Source organism: Mustela putorius, unplaced genomic scaffold (genome assembly GCF_011764305.1).
Source record: "Mustela putorius furo isolate JIRA1106 unplaced genomic scaffold, ASM1176430v1.1 tig00000873_pilon_pilon_pilon, whole genome shotgun sequence".
Taxonomy (NCBI): domain Eukaryota; kingdom Metazoa; phylum Chordata; class Mammalia; order Carnivora; family Mustelidae; genus Mustela; species Mustela putorius.
This window is the reverse complement of record NW_025421504.1, coordinates 4,049,877-4,076,577: the sequence shown is the minus strand read 5'-3', so window position 1 is coordinate 4,076,577 and position 26,701 is coordinate 4,049,877. Positions and strand designations below refer to the sequence as shown.

Below are 26,701 nucleotides of genomic sequence, written 5' to 3'. Positions count from 1 at the left end.
GCGGAGAATGAAGACGTGTCCCCGCACTTTCTCTCCCGCCCCGACACCCCCTTCCCTGCTCTCTGTCCATCTATTATGGCATCCAGTGGGTTAAAATCATTATTTAGAGTTTGGGTTATTGGGATTGTATCATGAGGCGTTAGGAAAACCCAGCACCGAGGGAAATACTGTTACTATGTCTACATGTCCCTCCGCGTGTCCTCCATCTTCTTAGAGTTAATATATACATTTGTTCATAATACCTCATTAGATACTGTTATTTGGTTACACGACTGATGAGGTCACAGTCACGATTTCGTCCTCAATTCTCTAACACCATACTAGGTTCTATGTCCCCCACGATTATTACAGCAGGCGCTTCATGCGTCTCTCCCGCAGCTCCTGATGGACCCCCACGTTCCTCCCAGAGCTCTGCTCTCCCCGGGTGCCAGCCCCCTCCCCGTCCATGAACACGCTTCCTTCCCACGGGGGTGTGCGGCACCTGTTTCCCAGATCAGGTGTCTCCCAGGGGCTTCCCGAAAACGCCCGAGGGATGCGTTTCCTGAGCTTCGTCCTGACAATGTCTTTGCTCTGCCTTCATCCTTCGCCTGCACGCCGAGCGCTCCCTGAAAACCGCTGCTCTGGGAGCGCCCTGACTGGATTGAGCTTTTGTCTTCCAGTCCGCTACTGCGGGGGTGAACTTGGGGCCTTTTGTGTCCTTGGCACGTGGTCTCTTCGCTCTGAAGCTGTTCAGATTATTTCTCTAGCGCCGCAGTTCAAATATGCCTGTGAGGTTCCTGGACACACTCGTTTCAAATTCACCTCGCTGCGTCCTTTCTAGGTGTTTTCCTTGGGAGTTGAGCTTAGGGACTTTGGACACCACGACCTTGGGCTCTTTCTGGTGGATACTGGGGGCCACAAAAGAAGTCTGAGTGGGGAGGGCTGACGACTCCCTCCCAGCTCTGCTGCCCGATGCTGGTGCATCCAGATTCAGAAGCAGGTCTTGTACATACGAAAATCCTTATTCAACAAATGTGCCTTAATAATAGGCACCAGAGAGCTCAGGCAACGCGGCTGGAGGCAGGCTCAGCTCCCAGCATCTGTCTCTCCCTCGCTCCCCCTACACCCGTACGGATGGCTCGTCCGGGGCGTGCCCCAGCTGCCAGCGCGTCCCTGAGCTTACAAAACTGTGGGGTTTTCCCTTCATCCCTGGTCGGGGGGCCCTTGCTGACCTCACTTCGGGAGGATGGGGGCCCCCCAGGCAAGAAGACCTTGGACCCTCCTATTACTTCCCAAACAAGAACTTCACGGTGTCCCGCCTGCCTTTGGTCAATTTCCACTGCTCCCGAAGACGTATTTTTGACAACTATGTCCGGTTTGATGCTTGTTTTTGTGGAGCGAATTCACTGAGCCCTTCATACCATCACAGCCCAGAAGGACCTCCATCAGACTGAGGTTTAAAAATCGGGGCACCTGGGTGGCTCAGTGGGTTAAAGCCTCTGCCTTCAGCTCAGGTCATGATCTCAGGGTCCTGGGATCAAGCCCCGCATCAGGCTCTCTGCTCAGCGGGGAGTCTGCTTCAGCACCCCTCTGCCTGACTCTCTGCCTACTTGTGATCTCTGTCTGTCAAATAAATAAATAAAATCTTAAAAAAAAAAAAACCACAACCGTATGGCCGGACAATCTTGACAGATACAGAACGGTAAGGGACAAATTCCATGGCCATTTACGAGCAGTAATTATAAACTTCATCTGTGATAATGGTTGTCTACCAAAACCTGACAGCCACTTACTGGCGAAATGTTAGAAGCTGTCTCTTTAACGTGAGAAGCCACTCCAGGAGCTCCAAACACAAATGTAGTTTTTTTTTTGAAGATTTTTTTTGAAGATCCCTATACACCCACCGTGGGGCTCAAACTTAGAGCCTTGAGACCAAGACTTGCATGTTCTACTGACTGAGCCAGCCAGGGGACCCCCAACAGATTTGACACAGGAAAGGAGATGTTGTAGGTCAGGAGGTGGCTGGAACAGTGACCTTGGAATGCGTCACTATCTTTGAGGGTGTGGCTCCACAGCTGGGATCCAGAGGTCCGTGTGCGGTGCAAACCTCACACCCGTGGGGCTGGAGACGGGCAGCTGGTCTGTGCACATCTCCCCACCAGCACCGCAGGGGAGAGCTAGGCCTCCATGTCCCCGTATCTTCCACATATGACACATGTGCCTCTCTCTGTTCCAAACCCTAAACCACTTTTGGTATCCTACAAAAGCAAGGCAGTCGGGGAAACATGGCTCTGAACCTTCCAGTTCCCATGATACAGAGTGGCGGAAATGGGGGTGCTGGGTGTCTCAGTGGGTCGAGAGTCCAACTCTTGGTTTCGACTCAGGTTGTGGTCTCCGGGTCATAGGATCGAGCCCCGTGTAAGGCTCCCCACTCAGTTCTGAGTCTGTCGGAGATTCTGTCTCTCTGCCTCCCTCTCCCTCTGCCCCTCCCCCTGCCCACACTCACTCTCTCTTTCAAGTAAATAAAAAAATAAATACAATCTTAAAAAACACACACACAGGGGCGCCTGGGTGGCTCAGTGGGTTAAAGCCTCTGCTTTCGGCTCAGGTCATGATCCCAGGGTCCTGGGATCGAGCCCCGCATCGGGCTCCCTGCTCCACAGAGGAGCCTGCTTTCCTTCCTCTCTCTCTGCCTGCCTCTCTGCCTACTTGTGATCTTTGTCTGTCAAATAAATTAAAAAAAAAAAAAAAAAAAAAAAAGCAAAACACACACACACTCACACTAAAAAACCAAAGGGGTGGAAATGGTCTGCGGGTCCTGCAGAAAAATCTACATGCAAGCATGTAGAAAAATTCTGCCCTAGTCTTTGGACAGAATAAGAAGATCTACTTTAGCTCCAAACCTGTCTTGAATTTCTCTAGGTCCCCAGCCCGGGGGAAGCGAGGGGAACGGCTTGTGAACATTCATGCAACGTCTGGTCTTTCACGGACGGGGCTTTGAAACTTGTGAACCTTGGCTAGACGAGAGTCTGTCTTCTTCTGGTCAGGCTGCTTTAACCCAATGAACTTAGACGCATGGCATATAAATAACACACATTTATTTTTCTTATTATTCTATTCTGGAGGCTGGAAGTCCAAGACGAGGACGTGAACAGACCCGGGGCCTGGCAGGAGGCTGTTCGGGTCCGCGAGCTCCCTGGGGACTCCTTCAAGCAGGTGCGGACCCCACTGGTGCGGGACCTCCCGAGGTCCTTTCCTCCGGTACCCTGGGGGCTAGGATTTAATGAAGGAGTTTCAGGGGGAAGCCGACATTCAGTCTAATACCTGGAAGACCGTAGCTAACCCTCATGTTAGACTCTCGAATTCTGACCATGTTCCTATCAAGGAGAAAACACATGTGATGCTTCCTACGGAGGAGGGAGTCTCATACCGGGAACAGGTGCGCCCTGTTTCTCTGACTCCACCGCCCAGCCTGGGGACCCAGCCCCTGCCCAATAGGATACCCCAGGTCTACTCCTGAAGGCGGAGGTGCTGAAAGCTGAAAGCACCGGGGTGGGGGGCACTGACCGTAGCCAAGAACCATCTGGTAAGTAGCCGCTGACATCTGTTTAAAGCCCTGGCTATGGGTCCCCTGTCGTGATTTTCAAGTTCAGTCTTACTTTTTTTGTCCTAGGAAGGGTCATCTCGTTTGGCCAAGGCTCTGTAGCAGTGCACCCCAGTCCTGGGACTCAGAGTGGGAGGCGGTGGGGCTAAGGGGTCCTGCAACGTATTCTGGGGGACAGTCTGCCTCGAGCGAAGCAGGACTCCTCTGGCAACGCTCACGCTCCACGTAACAGACAGAAGAATCCCAGGAAGTCCACAGCCCCGCCAGGCCCACGGCCCCTCGCAGGGCTCAGAGCTGAGCGCAGCGGCTCCGGAAGGTGCAAAATGGATTTCCAAGGTTTCAGTCCGGGCCTGCGGAGAGAGAAGACGGTGACCTGACCCCGGGCCCCCCTTCCCGTCCCTGCTGCGTGGGGGTGTCACGCCCCGTCCTCACCGTCCTGTGTCCGTCGGTTGTGGTGCTAGAGGCTCGGATCTTGCAGAACCACAGCCGCCGCGGCCGGAAAGCCTCCCTGGGGCAGAAAGGCAGGGAACCGTGGTTGTAGGGGAGCCCTTCGCCCTGCCATCTGCGTGCACCGTCTCTCCCGCGTCACCCCCTCCCCAGGCTCCCACGTGGATCTTTGTGTAATTAATTAATATTGCATTCATCAGCGCTTAATTCATGTTCTTGTAATATACAGGATTAAAACCAATCCTACGAAGAGAGCAGCAATAGGCTCCGGCTTTCCGGGCTGGGAGAGAGAATAAGGAGCCCCCGTGACAGCCTCGTCTGCTTGCCCGCCCTCCCCAGCTCTGGGCGCGGGAATGCGCAGCACGGGGAGCCCCCTGCTCCCCGCCCCCCGCTCCCACCCCTGCCCAGGAACACCTCCGCCTTCCTCCTGGGGCGGGGGCCAGGCTGGGAATGCATTCGTCAGGCAGAGCAAGCCCGGGTGCGGAGACAGGACAACGGGGTGCAGGGGAGGCCTCCGGGCGGGTCTGATCCGAGGGCCCCGCCTCCCTGCAGAGATGCCCACAACGCGCTGTGCCTCCCGGTGCCACTGGTCTCTCTGCCACCGTCTGCGTCCCATGGCAGCGAGGGCTCCCGGCCAACCACCGCACAGAGCAGCACGGAAGGGAGACTACGTGGTGCTTTCAGGGCGTGGATTTTGCTCTGTGACTAGAGGGAGAGGAACGCAGAGGACCCGTACGGTGGGGGGCTGGGCTGTTGAGGGCAAATCCCATTGGGGTGCCCGGTGGGCAACATCAGGGCGCCCCTGAGTGTTGATGCCGGCTGCAGACTTTGCTCCGAGGCTGCTCAGTGCACGTGGGGGTGTGTATGGTCTTGGGGGAGCCGAGGCCGGCTGAATGCTCTGTCTCAACCAAGCCTCTCCCTTCATGTCCTCCAAGCAGAGGCCCCTGTCGCTCTGGCCGTGGTCCCCGGGGACCTTGTCCCAACACAACTGGTTATCTGGGGAGAGCAGGAACAAAACCTGGCGGGAGGGGGCACCCGGAGTGACAGCCACCGTCACCAGGGAGGGGGTTGGGTCACAGCCCTGCCTTTGTGGACCCCACGGCTCTGACCCCTTCCTTCTCTCTCCTCCCCTAGCACAGCCCCTCCCCCTCCCCCCTGCTTTTTAATGCCTGCCTTTCTGCAAGGTTCGTGGTGTTCCCTCCCCATCCCTGAGCTGCCTGCTGAGGAAGGCCTCCGTGCTGTCCCCTCTCCGCGAGCTTCCAGGAGGTCCGCAGTGTGGGAAGAAGCTGAAAGCATGCTGGGTGCTCAGGGCGGGAGCCCCTCCTTCCTCTGCCGGTGCCCCCCCGCCCCCCGTGGGCAGCCATTCCTTCCCTTCCTCTGTCCCTCCCTTCGTCCCCCGCCTTCCACAACTTCCCAGGTGCGGTGGGGACATGGGGAGCCAGGGGGGATGGGGGCAGCGGGACAATGTTGAGAAGGAAGGCTCACCTGTGCCCACCTGTGCGGGGGCCGGAGCAGGCAGAGCCCCGTGAGCCCGGGCCAGGACCAGGGATGGTGCGTCGCTGGGTGCGGCCAGCTGAGGAAGCTTCTGGAACGCTAGCTCCTGGGATAGCAGAGAACATCCAGAAGGGCTAGAGCAGTGTGGGGGCTGGAATGAGCGTTTCCGTTCTCTGTCTTGGTGCAGAGCTTGAAATGCCGGTTGGCTGTGAGGCTAAACGAGACGGGACGTAGACAGGGTGATCACAGGGCAGGGAACGGGCACGGGCTGCGTGCGCGGACGGGAGCCCCTGCGCGCCCCCACTGTGTGGCCACGGCGGCCACCCAGTCTCCTAGGAGATGGGTTCTTCCTTTTCTTTCTGCTGCCTGGAAGGGATGGGCCAGTCCGGAGGGTGAGGCTCCTTACCCCTCCCAGTGGTACCCAGCCACTGCCCCCCCCAACTCTTAGCCACACTGTGGTAGGGGGCTGGTGAGGGCCCCCGGGGACCATGCCGCTGGTGGTGGCTATTCCACCGACCCTTGGAGAGCCGGGAGGGACGTGCTGTTGCGGGCCGCCTGCCTGGCATCCTTAGGCGGCCGGCTGTCTCTCTGTCCAGCGTGACAGGGAGGGACAGCTGGTGATTTGACCTGACACATGTCAGACAGGCACTGGCCTCCTGCCTGCATTCCCCCGGGGAAGAGCCCTGGCAGCTGCGGCTCCCAGAGCTGGGAGAACCGCCCCGGAAAGCGGAGGATGGCCGCTAAGGAGCCTGCAGAGGGGTTGCCCAGGCCGGGGGGTCAGGGGGAGCGGGCAGGGGCGGTGGGTGCCGTCGCCTGCTGACCAGGCCCCGCCGTGAGGCTGCCCTGCCCTCCCACGCTCGGGGCCACCTCCTGGGTGGTCTAAGGTTGACCCTGGAAACCACCTGCTCCTCTCTCTTATCAGGACAGTGCTTCAAGTGTGGAACTTTCTGGAATGTGCTCTCTGCCTTTGAGGCATGTTTTTATTATTTATGTGTAAATCTCCCTCTGGTGTATTTATCCTTAAAGATAAATAAAGTCAGTGGCTGGAACCGGGGTTCTTATGGGACAGCCCTCGAGACGATGCCAAACTCGGGTCCTCAGGAAGCCCCTCCGGCGGGTGGGCGGGGTCTGGAGTGGACCGGACAGCCCGGACCGCTCAGACCCCAGCACCTAGGATGCCAAGAGAAGGTCTTTAAGGAGATAATTACGGTTAAATGAGGTCACCAGGGTCACCTTCATCCAGGGTGACTGGCGTCCTTCTAAAAAGTGGAGATAAAGACACACTCACAGAGGGAAGACCGTGTGAGGGCGCGGGGAGAAGTGTCCATGTGCAAGCCCGGGACAGAGGCCTCCGCAGAAACCTGTCCTGCCCACACGCCTGGATCTCGGAGTCCAGCCTCCGAGCTCTGGGCAAGAAAGTTTCTGTTGCTAACGCGGCCCAGCCCGTGGCGCTTTGTTGAGGCAGCCTGAGAGACGAGTACAGAATCTCTTGGAAAATGTGAACCCAAAAGTTTATTTCTAGGGGCTCAGTCGGTTGAGCATCCGACTCTTGATTCTGGCTCAGGTCGTGACCTCAGGGTTCCAGGATTGAGCCCCGTGCTGGGCTGCGCTGCGCTGGGCATGAAGCCTGCTTGGGATTCTCTCCCTCTGCGCCCCACTGCCCTCTAAATAAATAAATAAAAACAAAATCTGTTTCTAAAAGATACATCCCAGGTCCCTAAAAACATCTGCTCTGATAGAAGAAACTTCCGGAATGCGTGTGCTGGTTCACGCCAAGTTTTCGTGCTCCAAGCCCCCTGGCCAGCACATTCGCCCTCAAAGATGTTTTCTCAAAATGTGCTCTTTTTTTTTTTTCCCTTAAAGATTTTATTTATTTATTTGACAGAGAGAGATCAGAAGCAGACAGAGAGGGAGGCAGAGAGAGAGAGAGAGATTGGGGAGGAAGCAGGCTCCCCACTGAGCAGAGAGCCCGATGCGGGGCTCGATCCCAGGACCCTGAGATCATGACCTGAGCCGAAGGCAGAGGCTTTAACCCAGGTGCCCAAAACATGCTCTTTTAAAAATGTATTCACATGGGACGCCTGGGTGGCTCAGTTGGTTAAGCAGCTGCCTTCGGCTCAGGTCATGATCCCAGCGTCCTGGGATCGAGTCCCACATCGGGCTCCTTGCTCCGCAGGGAGCCTGCTTCTCCCTCTGACTCTGCCTTCCACTCTGTCTGCCTGTGCTCGCTCTCTCTGACAAATAAATAAAATCTTTAAAAAAAAAAAAAATGTATTCACACAACACGACCTTCAAATACACGTTTAAGGAGCAATTATGACTATGCTCACTGTCAGAGTGAGGACGACGTGGCTCACGTGCGTCCAGTTGGTTGGATAAATCACGAGTTGGCACGTTTGTTTTTTTCAAACCCACCACCTCCTGTAATGACGTGTTCACCTTTATGATAACGCCACACCGCTCTCAGTTGTAGCTACGAATGGGGGTAAAGTATTCCAGTAAGAGAGAGAGGAATGACTGAAGGAGGGGGACCCTGGTACCTGCCCGCCCCTGCCCCAGGGCACGTCTGCCGATGTCCCCAATTCCAGGAGCCACTGTCACACACCGCGGGCGCGTTTCCTCCTACAGCTTCTCCTATCTATGACCCACGTGCTGAGAGGGCCTCCCTGTGTGGGGGCCAGAGCGTGTGGCCCTCTCACCCACGCAGTCACGGGAGAGGAGACGGGGCGGGGCTGCTGTCAGGGGGCCTGGCAGGCGGTGGGCACTGAGTCTTCCTGCCACATTCTACAGAATCACGCGGCCTCCGTCGGTCTTCTCAACCTCCCTCTGCTCACAGAGCCTAGGGTGATGACGTCCACACCTGGGGGTGACCATGCCTTCCTTTAAATTTCCTAAGCAATCTGGATCTTACGCCTGGGCTGCTAGGGACAGAGCCCTTACCTTATACCCTTGATTCTGGAGTAAATGAAAGAAGTCATGCTGTGCCCATTTTACAGATGGGGAGAGAGAGAGGCGCAGAGAAGCTGTCATGTGGCCGGCCCAGTTCTGGCACTTGTGATTTTTAGGCCTCACATAGATACCTGGTGCTCTTCCAGAACAGTCCGCCGTAGGAAATTTGGGGACATGAAGCCATTTGACAGTGGGGTCACTACCTCCATAGGGGTCAAGAAATTCTGCTGTAAGAAGATGTTGGGTCCAAATCTACTTCCCAAGTCAGGGATGGCTGCTTTCACTGGGAAGCTTAGCTAAGGAACAGGTTGGGACCACGAGCCCCTTAACGTGCTGTGGGTGGCAGGGGTCACACAGTGTGCCCCAGAGGGCAGGCCCTCCTGCTCTGCAGCTTGCTAGCGGAGTGTGCGTGCGTGTGTGTGTGCGTGCGTGTGTGCATGTAGAGGGGGCCCCCCCTTCTCATTACCTGGCGTCTCTCCGGCAGTGATTAGAAAGGAACCAGAGAAGCTAAAGTCAAAGGAAATGGACAATTTTTTTTTCCTTTAATAGCAAAATCAGGCAGAAGAAGAGCTCCGAAGTGATACTTCTTAACTCAGCTTTTTCAGGTGCAAGAGAAAAGCACTCAAATCGGACTCTAAACCAGGCAGGTTTGGGCCTGGCGCATCGACCTGAAGGCAGCCAGGGTCTGGAAGCTGCACTTGGACAAGCGAACCGAAGGGTCTGCTCCGGTCCCAAGACAGGCGGAGGGAGGCAGGCCGGGAAGGGCCTGAGCAGCTCCTCTGGGTGGGCTCCCCGGGGCCACATCCCGGAAGCCTGGGTGCCAGTCCCTCCCCCACCATCCCACCAGCCCGTTGTCACAGAGCATCCCTGAGGACGCCTTCAAATATTCTCAAAGCAAAACTAACCATGACAGAAACCAGGTCAGCCAACACCGTTAGTCATCAAGGAAATGCAAATCAGGGGGTGCCTGGGTGGCTCAGTGGGTTAAAGCCTCTGCCTTTGGCTCAGGTCATGATCTCAGGGTCCTGGGATCGAGCCCGGCAGGGAGCCTGCTTCCTCCTCTCTCTGCCTGCTTCTCTGTCTACTTGTGATCTCCGTCTGTCAAATAAATAAATAAAATCTTAAAAAAAAATGCAAATCAGAACTAAAGCATGACGTCATGTTCCACTTAGGGGGGTAGGGGTGGGGGTGGGGGTGGGGGGAGGGGGAGGAGCTCATTACTGAAAACAATGGAAAATGACCAGCATTGGTAAGGATGTGGGGAAGTCTGAGCCCTGCTGCACAGCTGGGGGGGGGGAGGGGGCAGAGATGGGGGTGGGGGTGGGGGTGGGGGAGGGGCATGTAACATGGGGCAGCCTCCTGGCCAACAGTCCAGTGGTTCCTCGGTAGGTTAAATCCAGAATCACCCGACCCAGCACTCCCAGCCCTGGGTACCTGCCCGCCAGACCTGAGAGCAGGGACCGGAACACATTCTTGCGTAGCCACGTTCACAACAACGTTATTCCCAGTAGCCAAACGGGAAACCAGCCCCATGTCCATCGAGAGCAGAACGAAGTCGGACGTGATGTGTCCAGACCCTGGCAGATGATTCGGCCTTAAACAGGCGTGAGTGTCGGGGTGCGCACAGCACGGAGGGACCTTGAAAACCTTGTGCTGGAAGACCGGAGGAGGGTGTCTCCGCCCCTCGTAATGCCAGGGGCTCAACTTTTCCTCTCTTTCTCTTCCTTTCTTTCGGAGGATGAGGTCACCCACTTCCTCTCCATGCTTCCTGGTCCGCATTGATCTCTCCTGCTGGATGGATGAACAAGTCAAGGTGGTCTTCTCTCCTTCCTGAAACAGCTTCGGACACTGGCTTTCAGGACAACCCGTTCCCTGGGTTGCCTCCCGCATCTCTGCTGTCCCGCTCAGTCTCCTTGACTGTGAACACGGGCCGGTTCCCTCTTGGACACCTCAGGCAGTGCCCACCTCCTCGGGGTCCGAATCTCCCCCAAGACTTTAGGTACCAACTGCGCTGACCCCCAAGTTCCCATCTCGTCTGTCCTGAACGCCCGGCTCGTGTGTCTGCCTCCGGCACGCGTCTGCGGGGTGCCCGATCGAGACGGCGAACAGCACGGCCAAGCTTGTGCTCCAGGTTCCTGCCTCCCCGACCTGTCCTGCTTCAGGAACAGCAAAGCTACTCATCAGGTGGCTTGGGTGCTCTCTGCCTCCTCTCTTTTGTCACAGCCCACAGCCCGGCTCTCAGCAGCCCCAACCTGCTCCACCCAATCCTAACCTAGCCTTCCTCCTCACCCCAGTGATCTTCCATCTCCTAACAGGTCTGCCTGCTGCCCCCAAGCCCCCTCCAACAGCCTCCTTGCCACAGACAAGCCAAGGCAAGCCTTTGGCAACTTAAGTGAAACCAGGTCAGTCCTCTGTTGGAAAGCCCCCACGACTTCCAGCTCTGAAAAAAAAAAAAAAAAAGAGTGCAAAGTCTTTATCTTGGCCTCTGGGGCCCAGCATGAACCAGTCCCAGTTCATTCCTCTCTGAGCCATACTGCCTGCTTGTGTTCCTTGAACATGTGTGCACTGTGCTGTCTCAGGGCCTTTGCACTGGCCATTCCCTCTCCCTGGGCTGCTGTTACCTCCCGAGTTCCACATGTCTCACACTTGCATCTGTGTCTGTCCATCAGAGAGGCCTTCTCCGGCTATGCCGACCTTGAAGGGCAGCTGTTTTTGCTCCCTCTCTGCACGCCTCGCCTTGTTCCCACAGCTTTTATGCCACCTGCCATGTATATAATTACTTACTTGTTTACTGTCTCTCTGCCTTACTTCGTGAGGGCCTGCGCTTTGTTTTGGGTACTGTGTCTCTAGGGTCTGGCCTGTAGTCGGCCCTGATACATGGGTGAAAGAGAGTAGCCCAGTGCCTTTGCCCATCATCTTGAAAAGATCTGGGCTAACTCTATCTATCCATCTATCTATCTATCTATCCATCTATCCATCTATCTATCTATCTATCTATCCATCCATCCATTTATTTTTAAGTAGGCTCCATGCCCAGTATGGGACTTGAACTCATGACCCTGAGTGTAAGGGTCCCACGTTCTGGTGACGGAGCCAGCCAGGTGCTCCTGGGCTAACTCTGGAGATGGTTTGGGACACAGAGGCCTGGCTGGTGAGAGGTCAAGCCCCAGAGGTGAGTCAATCTGAGTTTGACTTTCCCTTGTGTCTCTCTCTCTCCAGGGTTGGGGGTGCTTTTTCCATGCATACTCTCCTTTGAAGGCAAGAGGCCAGGACAACAGGCCCAAGATGCCAGGAGGTGATCTGAGGTCTGTGACGGCATCAAGGAAAAGCTATAGCCCCCAAATCTAAGGTGTAGACCCAATCTGCAAATACCTTGCATGTGGTCTTTAAGGGGATTTGGCTCCTGGCTGAATGTCTGTGGTCTCCCCCGCTGGCCCCAGCTTCCGGGCCCCCTGGGCCTGGGTCCCCCTCGCTGCACTCTGTCCGGGTGTGGGCAAGAGACACTCACATGCCTCTGATGTTAACGGGGAGGCGCAGGGAGAGAGAGAGTTGGGGCCGGGGACGCCCCTGCCACGCCGGCCTGGGACCCAGCCAAGAAACACCTTTCTGGCTTGGCTGTCCTGGAGGGAGGGAAGGGAAATCTGACAGCCCCAGGACCCCAGGGTTTCCAGACCTGTCCCATCTGGCAGCAGCTAGTCTGAAAAGGCGGGAGGGTTGTCAGCAAAAAGTCAACCGAAATTTATTCCTTGAATCCGAAACTCCTGGGTGGAGAACTCAAGGCCAGAAGTCAGAGAATGGGGAGCTGCGGGCTATGCATGCTCCCCTCCCCTCCCCTGCTTCTCTTCTGGGGTCTGCACTGTGCAGCCAGGAAAAGCAGTGCCTAAGGGCTAGGGCTCCCAAGGTGCCCTCGGTCTCATCCGTGGGAAGCAAGGAGATGTCCTTGCCTGGGGATGCCGCTCACTGCCACTCCGCCAACGGGCAGCGATGGACTTGGTGGGAACCACGGGTCATCTGGGGCAGTGATCTGCAGGTTGGGGAGGGGACAGCCCACCAAACAAGTACCCGCCCTTGATCTCCAGCATAGCCCTGGGGGGGGGGGTCTTTCTGCTGTGTATGGTGTCTTTACATTAACCCCTTGAGGAGAGAATTTAATTTGTAATAAATCTGTATTACGGTGGAGGTTCAGTCCCCCAGCGACTATAAAAATTAATTCCTTATCCCAAACTTTATTATACAGCTTTTGCAATGAGTTGGCTTGTCGTTGAATTCCTGGTTTGGGCCACGAAGAGTAATCAGTGTCACCGAACAGCGTCATGTAATATGTCCCCTCTCTCTGCAGCCCCCCACCGGCCTCACCCCCGTGTCTCATCACCACCAGCTGGATCCCCTTGTAATCAGTCTTGTAAATGGGCTACGCTGGGCCATGACTGCCTGTTGGCTTTGACGGTCAAGAAGATGTTTTCTTTCTGTTCCTGAACGGCCAACTCTGCTCTTTCTCCTTCTTTTAAAGTACTGTATGTTCTTGGGGAGATCATTTTCCTCCTGAGCAGAGGAGGACTCTGACAGCTGTTTAGGAAGCAGGGCTCCTTAATCTGGGACCCAAGGGGGGCTTCCAAAGGTCTCAGAACCCCTTGAAATTTCTGGAAAATGTTGTGTCTACATGCATGGATAAGCACTTAGTTCCCTTCTGAGGAAGTGAGGCAGGAGGTTTCTACAGATGGACAGAGGGAATCCACCTCCCAAAGGATAGTAGCTAATATTTATTGAGAAGTGATATAGACCAGACACCCGAGGTCTCTAACCTGGTGTTTATGGACCTGTAGAGGTCCAAGAGCTTGGATGAGGCAAGTTTACATATTTAGTTTTGGCAAAGTTATCCTGCAATTTAGTATTTCCTTCCATTAAAAATGGCCTCAACACACCACTGTGGTTTTCACAACTGTTTCTTCACTACATGAATATTGTTGCAGATATCGCAAAATATTCTTTATGCCCGACATCACTTGGAAATCATGTTGGTTATTGAATCAGCAGCTACACTTTATTTCATACATTGAGGAAGAAGCACATATACTATGGCTATCTTTACGATATATTTTAAGAACGGGCATTCATTGTCATTTGTCACCTCTGTAATTCTATGTATTTCATTTTATGCATTTATAAGTATTATTCTGAGATGGAGTCCATGGCGGAGACACAATTAAGCACCACTGGTGTGTACTAGAGCACGCGCATGCATCTGAGACGATGCTGTGTCTGAGTTTGGACACCTCTCCCACTTCCTACCTGCCTGGTCTGTGCTCTACTGGTTCCCTTTGAAATGGGGACAACAGCCACCAAACAAGGGTGCTGAATGGTTAGAATTGCTGGTATAGGTGAAAGTTTTGAGGCACCCCCAGGTACAACATCATGCTCTTTACATCAGTTTTCTCATTTAATCCTCCTGCAACTCTATACATTCAGTCCTAGAATTATTCCCATTTTATAGATGGAGACACTGAGGTTTATTTTAAGGAAGAGCCCAAGGTCAGCTAGTTAGGAAGTGGTAGAACTAGATAGAAGTCCAGGCCATTGGACCGCCAATCCCCCATGCAACACGGGCTTTCATTTTTTACCCATAATATTTACCACGCCTGGCACTCTTTATTCCTTCTTGTAGATCTGAATTCTGTATGGCATTATTTCCCTTCATCCTGAAGAACTGCCTTAGGCATTTCTTGTCATGCCGGGTTGCTACAGAGGAATTCTCTGAGTTCATTATCTGCAAACACGTTTGTCTCATTCTCATTTTTGAGAACTATTTTCACTTGACATAGACTCATGAGCCAACAATCCTCCCTCCGCCTCAGCTCTTGCCTCCATTTCTTTAAGATTTTTTGCACCCTTATCTTCTGGCTGTGACTATATCTGTTGAGAAAATAGCTATAATTTTTATCATTTTTTTCTTTCTATGTAATGTATCTTTTTTTTCCTGCCTGCTTTCAGGATCCTCTTTTTTTCTTTTTCTTTTTTATCTTTCTTTCCTTTTTTTTCTTTAGCAGTTTGACTATAGTATACCTAGGTATGGGAAGCTTTGAAGTGACCTTGCTTGAGGTTCTTTGAGATTTTTGAATCTGCAATGAACGTTTTTCATCAAATTTGGAAAATTTTAACTATTATTTCTTCTGCCCCATTCTCTATCTTCTCTGTTAAAAACTCTACTTACATTAAAAAAACAAAAAACAAAAAACAACCTTCTGGGGTGCCAGGGTGGCTCAGTGGGTTAAGCCTCTGCCTTCAGCTCAGGTCGTGATCTCAGGGTCCTGGGATCGAGTCCTGCATCGGGCTCTCTGCCCCGCAGCGAGCCTGCTTCCCTCTCTCTCTCTCTGCCTGCCTCTCTGTCTACTTGTGATTTCTCTCTGTCAAATAAACAAATAAAATCTTAAAAAAACAACAACCCTTCTGCTTACATATATGTTATACCACATAATTTTGTCCAATAGATTATCAAATATCTGTTGGTTTTCATGAAATCTCTTTCTCTGTGTCCTTCAGATGGAATAATTTTTATTCAAGCTTCCTAATCCTTGCTTCCATAACATTCAATCTCCTAGTCAGTGAATTTCAAATAGTTTACCTATAAGTTCTGGAATTAACTTGGCTATTTTTAAATAATTTCTATTTCTTTCCTGAGATTCCCCCTATTTTGTTCATGGCCAACCTTCATTTAAGTTTGTGAACACATTCTTAATGGCTGCTTTAAAGGTGTCTTCTGCCAAGATAGGTTAGTTCAGCTCTTTTTCTATTAATTTCTTTTTTCTCCCCTTGATACAAGTCATATTTTTCTATCTCTTCACATGTCTAGTAATTTTCGATTATATGCTGGACATTTCAGAAGATATGTTGTATGGCGTCTGGATCGTCTTAACCTACGTTAAAGATTCTATTTATTTATTTGACAGACAGAGATCACAAGTAGGCAGAGAGGCAGGCAGAGAGAGAAGGAAGAAGCAGTTTCTCTGCAGAGCAGAGAGCCCGATGCCGGGCTTGATCCCAGGACCCTGGGATCGTGACCTGAGCCGAAGGCAGAGATTTTAACCCACTGAGCCACCCAGGTGCCCCTGTCTTAACCTACTTTTAAAAAATGTTGAATTTTGTTCGGCATGCAGTCCAATTCTTGGTGAATGCTTTTCCTCCTGCAAGGTTTGGTTGTATTCTTTGTCTGGGTGGACCCACTTTGGTTTTCAACTCAGATCTATGGTGTAGCCCTTAACCCAAGACATGATCTTTACTGCTAAGACCTGGGCTTTCTGGGGTCTCAGTTTAATTTAAAATATAGGCTATAGATTGATGCAAACTTCTTTTAGGGCCTTTGAGGGTACATCACAAAGAGAAAGTAAGTTATGCTGGGTAAGGGGGTGAAGATAAAACTATGATAAGAAGTATATTTGCCTGACTGTTGGTAGAGATATGCTGAGTATATTCAGATTGTGGGGGCAGAGAAAATGCACAGTGGTCACAGATCTAAGTCCTAAATGGGAAGTCACAGGACAATACAGACAAATTACCTGTATGGGTTTGTGACAGAGCCACTTCTCTATAGAGTTCTACATAGAATTCTATATAGAATTACAGCATAATTCTATATAGAAAGTTCAAGGATTTACTTATGATTAGATTCAGAGTCCTTGGAATAATGCTGGAGAGGCAAGCTGGTTTTAAATGTTTTTAAAGAAACACTGATGGGTTATATTTAGACACCTGTAGTGATCACTTAATGTACTCAAATGTCTTGAAGTTACTTAGTAAGGACGAGAACAAATAGATAAGTTTACTTTGTGACTATAATAGTACCTCTTTGTAAGCAAATACACGTTATAACAGATGTACCTGAAGATAGTTCCTTTGTTTTGTCTTGTTTTGTTTTAAATATTTTATTTATTTATTTATTTGACAGAGAGAGCACAAGTAGGGGGAGCAGTAGAAGGAGAGGAAGAAACAGCCTCCCCACTGAGCAGGGAGCCTGATGCAGGACTCAACCCCAGGACCCTGGGATCATGACCTGAACTGAAAGCAGATGCTTAACAGACTGAACCCCCCAGGTGCCCCTGAAGGTAGTTTCAATAAAGAGTAGATTTTCCCCTATTGTCTTTGGTACATGATTAAGTTGCTTACATAGCTCCTTAACTCAGGCAAAGAGGACACACTTCATCTTAGCCCAAGTGGAAATTTGGAATGAGAGGTATCTGAATTAATCAATTAAGATAATAAGGGGCACCTGGGTGGCTCAGTGGGTTAAAACCTCTGCCTTCGGCTTGGGTCATGATCTCAGGTCCTAGACTCGAGCCCCGAATTGGGCTCTCTGCTTGGCGGGGAGCCTGTTTCCTCCTCTCTCTCTGTCTGCCTCTCTGCCTGCTTGTGATCTCGCTTTCTGTCAAATAAAAATAAATAAATAAAGATAATAAATTAATAATTTTTTTTTTTATTCCCCCGAGGGGAGTGCACCGTTCCTGGAAGTACTGCAATACCAGGTCGATGCATGGAGTGGACGGAGCAAGCTCCTATTCCATCTCCCTGCTCCAAAAATCCATTTAATATATTGTCCTCGGATAGAGGACGTATCAGATATTAAACTGATAAGAACAGATACATAAATTAAATTAATAAATTTTGAAGGTAAAAATGGTATTTGCTGTCAAAGGCACAAGGTTGAGACCGATCACAGGTATTGTTCTGTTTCCCTAGTGTTATGTAATAAGCCTGAACTTAGGAGTTATTTAAACAATGACTACCTTAATTTTGCCCACTGGCTCAGTGGGGACAGCTTTTCTCTGTATTATGCAGCATCAAATGGGATGGCACAAAGGCTGGGCCTGGAGTCATCTAAAGGTCTGCTCACTTACAAGTCTGGTGGCTGATGCGGGCCATCGTCCAGGACCTTAACTGTTGTCCCTCTATGCAGCTTGGCACCGAGGGTGTGTCTGGAGAGAGGGAGTCAGGCAGAAGTTGTATTGCGGACTGATTTTTCCCTCCAGCCCACCGCTATCCTTTTTTCATGTCCTAAAGATCCTCCCCCATTCTATGCAGCCTCTCCTGTTCCTCCAGATGGGCTCAGATGGGGACCCCCAGACCATTGTGTGTCTTGTCCTGTGACAACTTGTGACACTTACGGGAGGGCCCGAGTCCTACCACGTGCCTCGTTCTGACAAGGATAAACTGAATGGCTTCAATCCTGTAGAGGTGCTGTTGCTTTTCAGAGGGACCATCTGAGCCGGACCTCCATGTTAGAAGCCCCCTCCCCCCAGGTTCCTAAGGTCCAGACCTTTCCCTGATGCCCGGCCCCGTCTTGGTCCGCTGTGCCATGTTCTCTGCTGCCTTGGTTTCTCAATAGTTCCTGACCAAGCCAAGGGATCTGGAGCTTGCTTTCTTTCTCTAAGGACTTGCCTGTCAAGGAGAATTAGCTTGAGAGGAAATGAGAATAAGGACTTGGTGTGAATTAAAGGCAAAAATCTCCAGGATCTGAAAAGAGGGGGTGTGACAGCAACGCAGGTCTCAGGGACCCTGATGGCGATATTCCCACGGGTGCTGAACTGTGTGCTGACCCCTGACCAGGGAAGCACCTGCTGGGACCAATTAGAATGTCTCTTCCTGATCTGAGTTCATTTGCATAAACCCGGGGTCCCCAGGAAAAAATTTTCAAATGGCCTTCTATTCTTTGCTAAATGAAAAAGGTTCCTCTTCTTTCTTCAGCTGTCAGCTCACACTGGCTTCCTCAGCAAGCTCCCGCTGGCTGCCCAGACCAGGTGGCCTCATTTGGCCACACTCCTTTGTCCTCTGCCTTCTCAGCCACACACCTTAGCTCACAATTACTTGTGCTCGCTCCCACACTCCAGCACCAAGGACAGAGCCTTTGCATTGTTTCATTGTAGCCTAGGCTTAGTGCACAGTAGGACTTACTTGCTCGATGAGCAAATGGATTTCCTTCCATTACACCTGTCTGCCCCCTCGTGAGCCAGACCCCACATAAGACAACTTATGGGCCATTTGGCAGAAAGCTAGCCAGTGGCTATTTTCTTTAGCTTTTACCGTGGTTAAGTCTCTGCTGGTTTCCAAGCCCGCCCCTTAAGGAGCTTACAGCTGAGCTGGGAAGATAAGATGTAAGTACATGAAAAGATTATTTTTATTTTTGGAAAGTTTAACATTTTAAACCAACATCCCATGAGGCTGTGGGGTACGGCTGGAGGTAGAACAGGCTTATCCAATTTGGAATCACCAAGAGAGTTCCAGGAAGGGCTTAATTCTCCATCCCTTTTTATTTTTGAAATTCTGCAGAGATTGAGATACTGAGGTTAGGACTGGGAGAAAAGCAAACGTCGAAATGTCAAATGATGGGCTGGAGCAAGTGGGAGCTTTCAAGATAACGCCTGAGGGACCAGCTTTTGGGGGCCCTGTGGGACGTCTCAGGGTCTGGCTAAGACTTGTGATCAGAACAGCATTCACGATAAGCTGTGGCATATTTCCCGAGTCCCGTTTCTTAGCGGGGCGGGCATCCAGCTGCTGGAATCTGGGATGTAAATCGAACAAACATTTTCAGGTGCTGCCTTTGTCAGGGAGCTTGGCAGAAGGCGCTAGAATTTCTAACCAGGAGCAGACGGCCCGCAGAGCTGGACAAGCATGAAGACAACCAGGCTGCCCCGCGGGGAACTTGAAGGCACAAGCTCCCCAAGTTCTCTTTCATCTTCTTCCAGGCAACCCTAAACATCGGAAGGAAGAGGGGCAATTGCGCAGTGCGGCCATCGGGTGGCAGTAGGGAACTAAGTCCCTGAGCGTGTCTGCTCCCTGCTCTTAGTCCGGAGTCAGATGCTGCCGGAAGCTGGGCGTGCAGCCCCAAGCAGGCTGGGAGTTGGGGCAGGAGCCGCGAGGGCTCTCCCTTAATTTAATCGACCCGTGCACTGAGCTGAGAACGTGTCTGCCATCTCTCAGCTTGGGCAGCTCCCCATGTACGGAGGCTTGGGGGCGCTTATTTGCTGGGCTGGGAACACGCTGATAAAAAGTTAATTTCTATTTGCTGTTGCTCGGTAATTGGATGAACATGAAAGCAATTAAATATTAAAACATACAAACAAATAACTAAGTCACTGTAATTAGCCAAAGTTTGATCACTGTCATATTTATTTAAGAAGAGGTGATATGTCTCAGCAGGTGACATTTTAAATACCCCGGGCCTCTCTGGTGTTGTCTTTGGAGGATGCTGAATAATGTACGGAGAATTTAATTAAACCCTGTTGTAAATCAGCTATGATGACAGGGAAATGACAGCCACATGTTGAAACGAGAATTAGTCCACAGCAAGGGATATTAATTAACTCCTTTTCTGAAGGCCTTTGGCACAGAGTGGCATTTAAAAAAAAAAAAAGAAGAAGAAGAAGAAGCAACCAGCGCTTTGACACGGGGAGGAGACTGCGCCTGTTATTATTTTTATAATCATCATTATTATTTATGGCTAGAATTTCTTTAGTCGCCCACACGGAGCTAATCATCAGGGCACGGTAGAGTGAGATCAAAGAGTCCTTGCCCTGGGAGCCAGAGACACAGGTAGACATCAGCAGCACAAAAGGATGCCAGGGGAGGAGAAGGTCCCTTAGAAAACATAAGCGTTTTCATAAGCCCCAGATTACTCCATTCCAGATTTGGACTCAGGGAGAAGGAACGGAGGTGTTGGAAGCCAATGTGCAGACCTCAGAGCTGAGAGAGGCCACGGAAACCCAGCGGCCTCATCCCGCTCATCTCCTGGAGAAGGAGACAGAGGCCCAGGGAGGTTCAAGGACGTGCCCAAGGTCATGGGCTGATCGGGGCACAGTGGGGGGTGCAGCGTGACCCTGGGTCAGTGGAGTTTCCAAAATGCTGAGGCTGTGGCTATGCCAGGGATGGGAAGAGACGGCTGTGAGCCCTGGGGTGACCGCAGTGCCTCGTCTGTCCACTGCTAAAGCTGCAGGGGCAAAGACTGGGGCAGAAGGGGGGGCGCAGGGACCCCCACTCGGCCTCTCCCTCGCTCAGAAAGGAGGCTGGGTGCAAAGATGAACTCTTGGCAAACAAGTGTCCCGCTGTGGTGTAGGAACGTCATCGCTCTGGGAGGAACCCTGACCCTCCACCGAGGACGGGCCACTCCGCGTATCCTGCCACCTCGAAACTGTCACTGCATGACGGGAGCCGGGCAGCTCCCTCCACCGCGGCTGGGTGCGGCCGGGACACACACTGTCGGCTGGCAAGTGCAGTCTCCGGACTGTTCAGCGGCACATGGACGCCACGTGTGCGGTCTCCTGTAGGCCACGACTGTCACTCTATTGGCTCTCTGGGTTGGTGATGGACCACTGCGTCGGCCAGTCCAGAGCTGGAAAGGGCAGGCCATCAGTTGCAGGGGAGACCATTCGAGATGATCCCGACCGCATATGTGGGCGGACGTGTGTCCTCCTGTCCCGCAGGGTTGAGAATCTGGCCTGAAGAGGTTGTCAGGACACAGTGTTCACAGCCCTCCCTGGGGGTGGGGGCGGGGGCGGCGGGTTCAGAGAAAAGCCAGCCTGCTTCGGAGAGGTGGCTGCTGTGGCTTCAGCGTCTCAGGTGTGCGTGTGTATGCGTGTGTCCCCGACGCTGGGACCCTCACGGTCCCCAGAGGAACAGGGCTGGAAGCAGACGTGGGAGTCAGGCTGACAGCTCTCTTGGCAGAGTCTAAGACGTGTCTGTGTTGAGAGGAGAGCCACAGTGTCCCCTGGGTCTGGTTTGCATGATGTTATCTGCAAGGTCAGGGACTTAACAGAAGCTTAGCTTAATCCCTGGGGCCCTGCAGTCCTTGTGTCAACGTCACTGCCCCAGAGGCTCAGGCCCTTGGTGGGGCCCATCTTATCTGGGTCAGCCGGAGCCTTATGAGCAAGACAACAGCATTTTTGCTGCTTCCTCACAGGGTTTGATGGGCAGTTAGAGGGAAAGGTTCCTGTGCCTGTCTCCTTGCCGAGCCGTAGTCCCCGATTTCTCCGGGAGCTGCGCTGCACAGCTCAGCTGTCTGTGGCCTCGGGCGAAGTCTCACCGGACCTGGGAATGTGGGGGGGGCATCAGCCCCGTGTTTCCAGGGGAGAACAAATAGGGTCAGTGGAGTTTCCAAACCGCCAGTTCTCTTCCCTCTTCCCAAATAAAAACCAGCACCAGGCACCAGGCACCAGACGGTGAGTTCCCCGGGGGGAGCAGTCTGGGTTCATCTGGCCCTGTCTTACCTTGCGGGTTCACCTGCAGCATCTACACGACCCTCCTGCCTGTCACCAACACCTGTGAGCCTGGTCTCCAGCCCCGACCCCCATTCTCCAGAAGGCCCCGGGCAGGCAGCCCCTCATCACCCGTCTGTCTGCAGCCTCTGGTCTCCGTGAGCATCCTCCTTCCTGAGCTCTGCCTCCTGGAATGTACTCTGGCTTTGCCACCTCCCCCTCCCCCTCCTCCCCTGCCCTGCCCCCTTCCCGCCCTTTCCTCAGCATGGCTTGGGGTTCTGGAGTCCCTAAAGAAATGGAGACGGTTGACCAGTGTGGGGATGGATCCAGTGGGTATGCCCACGGGCTCCCAGGACTGACCTGCAGAGGGCCAGCTGAGCGTGCTTCTGTAGGGCTCAGGTCCCTTCCCAAGGCTCCAGAGTCGGTTCTGGTAGACAGCCAGGGCTGAGAACTCCAGGGAACGTTCTGAGAAGGGTTCGGAAATGGGGAGATTTCTCTGGAAGCTGCCCTGCCAAGAGCACTATTTGGGGAACACAGATTTCAGACTCAGACCCATCTGGGCTTGGCCCTCAGCTGTCCCCTCACGGATCCTGTCACTTTGGACTAGTGACTTCACTCGCCAGTGCCTCAGAGCTTATCAGTAAAATGGAAATAATTCCGCAAGGAGCAGAGACTGCCCGAGCCAGCTCAAAGACACAAGAAGGGTGTTGACTGTGAGAATGGGAGGTGCCTCTGGGGCCACGAGCGACCCCCTAGTTCAGCAGGTCACTGACTCGTCTTCCAGTCTCTCGATAGGTAAATGCACGGGCCAGCCGCTCAGAGCAAGACTGAGTCTCTGCATGTCAGTTCCAAATTCCCAGGCTATGGCTTCTGTCTCTTCACTCCCACAGCATCACCTCTGTACCCAGGATCGCTGTGGGCCAGACACTCTCCCAGAAGTCGGACACAGCCTAGAAACTGGAACACATCCTCCCCAGGTGATTGTACATTGACTTAATGAAAGCAAGATGCCTGTGTTTGGAGAGGAGACTGCATGGTGGCCCCTAGAGCGGGCAGGAGAGCTGGGCGCCCCCCCCCCCGTCCTGCCCCCGGGGCCGGGCACCAGGGACATGCAGGGAGTCTATTACTTTAAGTGGAGGGAAGAAGGTCTCTTCCCAGGGCTCTGGGCTTTGCAGACCTTTCCTTAAACAAACAGGAGAATTTATTTGTCTTCGGTCAAACTACACAGAGGTCAAGGGGCTAGTGACCCCTTTTAGTTTGGAGTGATGGGGTCACTTGGTTATTTGCTCATGGGCCAAGCTGATCCCCAGTGGGGGGAGAACTGGCATGTGGTGGTTCGATCTCAGCCCTTTGCTTGCTTTGCTCACGTAATTCTGATGGAGCAGACAGCCTCCGTGATGGTGGTAGGCTGCTGTGGGCGCCCAATGCCCCTTGTGTGGCTGCCGCCTCTTCCCTCCCAACACCCCTTTCCGAGCACATTCTTCCTTAAGTCCTCGCCTCTCTTCTGCTTGGTCCCGCCCCCATTCTCCTAAGCTGTTACCCTTGTCGGGGCCCTTCGTATGTCTCAGCACGCTGGGTGACCCACAAGCATGTTGACACCTGTCCTGTCCAGCGACCCTCCCCATGAATGGCACGAACCTCCAGTGCAGGAAATCACAAGGAGCCCTAATATTAATTATATGACTTGACGTTAGCTGCCTGATTTGGACACACGCCACACGTGTTGATAATAGATGTTACCTTCCTGTTGCAAATGTGTATTTTAGTAAGGTCACTCTGAAAGGATTCTTTTTTTAAGTCTGGTTACTGGGGTATAATTTGCATTTGGTAAAATTCACTCTTGCTAGAGGCCAGCCCCGTGAGTTCTGATGAATGCACGCAGTTATGTAAACAGCACCGCAATCCAGCCGTGTAACACTTAGCTCCCTCAGCCCAGTCCAAATCTCCCCATCCCCTGGTCTCTGGAAATGAATAATCTGTCATCTTCCCCTATAGTTTTACCTTTTCCAGAATGTCCAGTACAGCGACTCATACGGTCGGTAGCCTTTGGGGTCTGGCTTCCTTCACAGAACACCAAGCATTTTTGTGTCTTCCACGCTGCGTGCTGGAGGCTCCTTTCTTTTTCTTGCAGAGTGGTTCCCTGTTGCATGATTTACTGTTACTTTTTTTTTTTTAAAGATTTTTATTTATTTATTTGACAGACATAGATCACAAGTAGGCAGAGAGGCAGGCAGAGAGAGAGGAAAGCAGGTTCTCTGCTGAGCAGAAAGCACGATATGGGGCTCGATCCCAGGACCCTGGGATCATGACCTGAGCTGAAGGCAGAGGCTTTAACCCACTGAGCCACCCAGGCGCCCTTACTGTTACTTTTTTATCTGTCACCAGTTGAGGGACATTTGGGAGGTTTCCAGTTTTCGATGAGGATGAATCAAGCTGCTACAAACACTGCCACGCAGGTTCTATGGGAACACACATTTCCAGTATGGAAACCCAGTGCCGTCCTATGAGTGTGCGCGTCCTATGATGACCAAATGGTCATCCCGCATGGCTGTTGCGCCCCGCAGGGCCAGTGTTCCACATCCTCACCAACTCCTGCTGTTGTCAGATTTAAAGCCCTTCTGATATCTGTGTTGGGATATCTCACTGTGGCCTTAGTTTGTATTTCCCTGACAGTTAGTGACGCTGAACATCTTTTCTTCGCGTGCTTATCTTCTACCCGTATACTGTCTTCAGTGAAGTGTCTTTTCAAATCTTCTGCTGACTTGTAAAAATGGGGCTGCTTCTTTTGCCTTATTAAATTCTGAGAGTTCTTTATCCTGGACACGAGTCCTCGCACAGAAATACGTTTTGCAAACACTGGCCCCCAGTCTGAGACTTGTGTGTTTGTGTTCTTCACAGTGTTTCTCAAAGAGGGGAAGTTTTTAGTTCAGACGAAATCCAGCTCATTATTATTTTTTTAATGGAGTATGCTTTTTATTTTGTATCTGAGAAATTGTCCCCTGATCCAAGATTTTCTGCCATGTTTTCTTCTAGAAGTTCAGGTCTGCATTCCTTGTGAGTTTGTTTTTATAGATGGTGAAAGATATGGGTGGAGATTTATCTCTTTTGCTTGTGGGTGTCTGGTTGTTAGACCATTTCTTTAAAAGACTGTCCATTCCCCACGGACGTGTCTTCATGCTTTGTAGAAAATAAATGGACTGTCCTTCATTAGTTTTGAAAAATTTGGCTTAATGCTTAATGTGACCTGAAGGTCTCCTTCTGAGTTGTTTATGTCAACAGTGGTTTGTGGTGATGCTAGCTGGTAACAAGGTCTCACAAATATTATGTAGATCCAAAACAAAACAAACAAAAGATATGTAGATTCATTGGGAGGAAGCAAGAAGGAGGCTGCAGCTACTAAACCAAGATACTTGTTTTACAATCCCATCTGACACTTGAGTGCTTTTTTTTTTTTAATTGAAATTTGTTGTTTTCATTTCTGTCTTTCTTCATGTCAATCAGTTGTTCCCACAATCTTGGAAAGTGTTGCACTGTTCCCATCTTTAACAAATGAGTTCAAAACCCACAACACTCTTCATATAGAATATTTTTTTTAAAGATTTATTTATTTATTTGAGAGAGACAGATTGCGAGAGAGAGCACCCATGAGAAGGGAGAGGGTCAGAGTGAGCAGTGCTGAGCAGGGAGCCCGATGTGGGACTTGATCCAGGGACTCCAGGATCATGACCTAAGCTGAAGGCAGTTGCTTAACCAACAAAGCCACCCAGGCACCCCCATATAAAATAATTTTTTAAAACTTGTTAGGAAATTGCTTCTGGGTCATATACACCCGGAGGAGACATTTTATTGGACAGGTGATTTATTGTTTTGGGCAGTGATGATGCCAGCTTGACTCTACTGAGGACTTTCCCCATTGTTTTCTAGATTCTGGGCACCGTGCTGGAAATGGGGTACACGGATAAGGGGTGGTGCTAATGCCGGAGCACTAAAGAACATGGGAGACCTGGGTTCTGTGTAAATTGTGACTTATTCCACACCTGTGGGGGTTTGACTCTCTATTCAATAGTCTATTGAAGACTAAAGGACTACAAGTCTTTTACTAAATACTAAATAGTCTATTGAAGACTAGAAGACTAAAAGACTATTCCATAGTCTATTTTCCCTGTAACCTATTAAAAAATATTGATGCAGCTCTGCATTTGGAGACTAGCATCAGACAGTACCAAAGACAGCGTGTCCTCTCATCCAGCAGGCACTGGAGAGCAGGGGCAGTTCTGGGGACACCAGCTTGTTGGTCCCCATGGACAGCCTCACTGAGAGCCACACCTGTTTACCGTGAGTGTCTAGGATGCAGAGATGAGGCTCCTCAGTGAGCCTACCTACCAGCATTGGAATGGTAGGTCTGCACACCCCCTCAAGTATCCTGTGGGTCACATCCTGAATTTCATGAACTTAGGGGAGCCCTGAGAAATCACAACACCGAGTACACACTTGCTTTTCTCTGGGTCCCTCCCTTTTTTTTTTTTTCCCTCTTGCAGCACCTCAGTTCTTGGAAAGGTGCCCTGGAGATCTCACCGTAACGTTGGCACTCATGAGTTCTACAATGCCCTGTGACCCTTCTGTACCCAGCAAGCACTTGAGTGTGGACTTTGATGAGCTCTGCAGGCTTAATGGCTCAGGCACCCTGGAGGGAAATGCTGTGCAAGAACTTCCATGCTGCTCTTCCCTCCCAGGTGGGATGTGACCAGGGGACACAGAAATGAAACAGGGAACGAAGAGAAGTGGGTCCTCCCCTTGTTGGACCGCAGAGAAGCTGGAATTTTCTTTGGGGGAGGCCCGGGGACAGACCATCTGGCTTCCTAAGGACCTGGCCGGAACTGGAGACCTCTCTGCTTTGGCCTGTCTGGATGTCTCGTGCTCTTCTCGAAGGGAGAAAGCAGATCTTAGAGCTGCCCAGCTTTTGAAGAACAGCCTGAGCCGGGGCCATCTGCTG

At 51.8% G+C, this 26,701-nt stretch overlaps 1 non-coding gene across 1 annotated transcript; it reads right to left on the bottom strand.

The window, feature by feature from the left end:
• Positions 1-16,949: 16,949 nt before the first annotated feature.
• On the bottom strand, positions 16,950-17,135 carry LOC123393545. Its single transcript, XR_006608375.1, has one exon. It is a non-coding gene; the product is annotated as a U2 spliceosomal RNA (small nuclear RNA).
• Between the last annotated feature and the right edge of the window lie 9,566 nt (positions 17,136-26,701).